Source organism: Capsicum annuum, unplaced genomic scaffold (assembly GCF_002878395.1).
Source record: "Capsicum annuum cultivar UCD-10X-F1 unplaced genomic scaffold, UCD10Xv1.1 ctg23414, whole genome shotgun sequence".
Lineage (NCBI taxonomy): Eukaryota > Viridiplantae > Streptophyta > Magnoliopsida > Solanales > Solanaceae > Capsicum > Capsicum annuum.
Window position 1 is genome coordinate 1 of NW_025829562.1, and position 1,672 is coordinate 1,672.

Sequence of the window (1,672 nt, forward strand, 5' to 3'; positions counted from 1 at the left end):
CCACAAACGTCACAAATTAGTCCACAAAGAACAAGACACAAAACGGCTACAAGAAAAGAAGCACAAAACATAAACGATTTGCTATAAATTAAAGGATAGATTGAATGACAAATGGGTGTATAAACCATAAGAACCCTAAGATATATCAAATCTAAGGACCCTTAACACCTACACACACAATCACCACTTTCTTACGGTGACACAAGAGGGACGTAACTCCTCAAGCACCAACATCTCAAGCCACAAACGCAACACAAGTGAGTCCACACTTTGTGCTACCCTAGTTACGGATGGAGCTACTCTCACATGAGAGAAATGCTTCAAGTGTTACAACTTCATCAACAATAATCAACCAAGTATGAAATTAATCCTAAAGAGCCTACTTATAGTTATTACAAAATGAAGACAAACTGACCTCCCTACCCTTAATGAAAGGGGTGGCCATGGGGTTTTGGGAATCAACAAGTGTAGTCCCTAAAACACCCTTAATGAAAGGTGCCCAAAACCGTGAGTCTTCACGTCTTCAATGCTCCCAAGCAACCTTTCACACACAAGATTGCTCTATGGTGCGCTCAAATCTGCCCCTCCATGTATGTTCTTGTGCCCTCAATGCGACCAAAGCGTGATTCTTCATGTATTGGCTTCTAAAGATGTCATCACAAGCTATGGTGGCCATTTGGCTCGTATCAGGAAACACATATATATACATGCTGGGGATTTCCTTCAAATCACTATTGTTGTAAAATGAATTTCCTTTAAATACACAAAGTGTAAGATACATGTGGGCTATGTCGCAAATGAATGTGATCTCTCCATCATCGATTAAAAGTCTCGCGTTTGATACCTGGAAATGGAGAATTTCTGATAGAAAACACTTCTCCCTTTAATGATAGACTCTACGGGAGGCGAATCTGAATTAATTGCGCCAGTAGGTACCAGATAGTTGCTGGATGGTTAAACCGAAACAAAATATGAATAAATTCCTGTTCAAAGGCTAAATAATTACAGAAACTAGAGATAGTTCCACATAGCAACAAGAACTTAGCCAGAAAAATATTTACCTATACCAGCAACAGTTTAAGGGAAAAACATGTGTCTCAGAGGCAGTGGCAGAGCCAACATCATAACTAAGGAGGTTCAAAATTGAAAAATGTGAACAAAAGAACTAATCGAAGAGGGTTATTCAACGTTTGCTATATATACATGAAAAATAATTTTAAGCTTGTATAAATAGTATAATTTTCCGCCGAAGGGGTTCTGATGAACCCCTCACTATTAGCTAGCTCCGCCACTGCTCAGAGGATAAATACTTACGGGTGAGTAAATCAAGTTACAACATAACTTTCCACGACTTCTTAGGAAGTTTATAACTCAGAAAATAATATAAAAGATAAACTGATTGTGACTGCATAGATTTTTCAATAATGAGACAGACCATGGAGTTTAACAGGTTCAGTGTCGTAACTCACGAGGCAGATGTGGAAGTGATGATTGATACATATGTCATGAATCTCCTTTAGCACAAGACTCAAGCAGAAAATTAAGGAAAAAATAAAAGATAAACTGATTGTGATTGCATAGAGATATGTTTCTTATTGTTGATAAGGTATCCTATTAGTCACACATGTTCTGCGTACATCATTAATGATTGCGTCTACCCCTACCCCTACCC

At 38.2% G+C, this 1,672-nt stretch overlaps 1 long non-coding RNA gene across 1 annotated transcript; it reads right to left on the bottom strand.

Moving 5' to 3' along the window:
• Positions 1–310: 310 nt before the first annotated feature.
• On the bottom strand, positions 311–1,557 carry LOC124890725. The gene is made up of 2 exons (XR_007049277.1): positions 1,062–1,557; positions 311–946 (listed from the first exon to the last, which is right to left on the bottom strand). It is a non-coding gene; the product is annotated as an uncharacterized LOC124890725 (long non-coding RNA).
• Between the last annotated feature and the right edge of the window lie 115 nt (positions 1,558–1,672).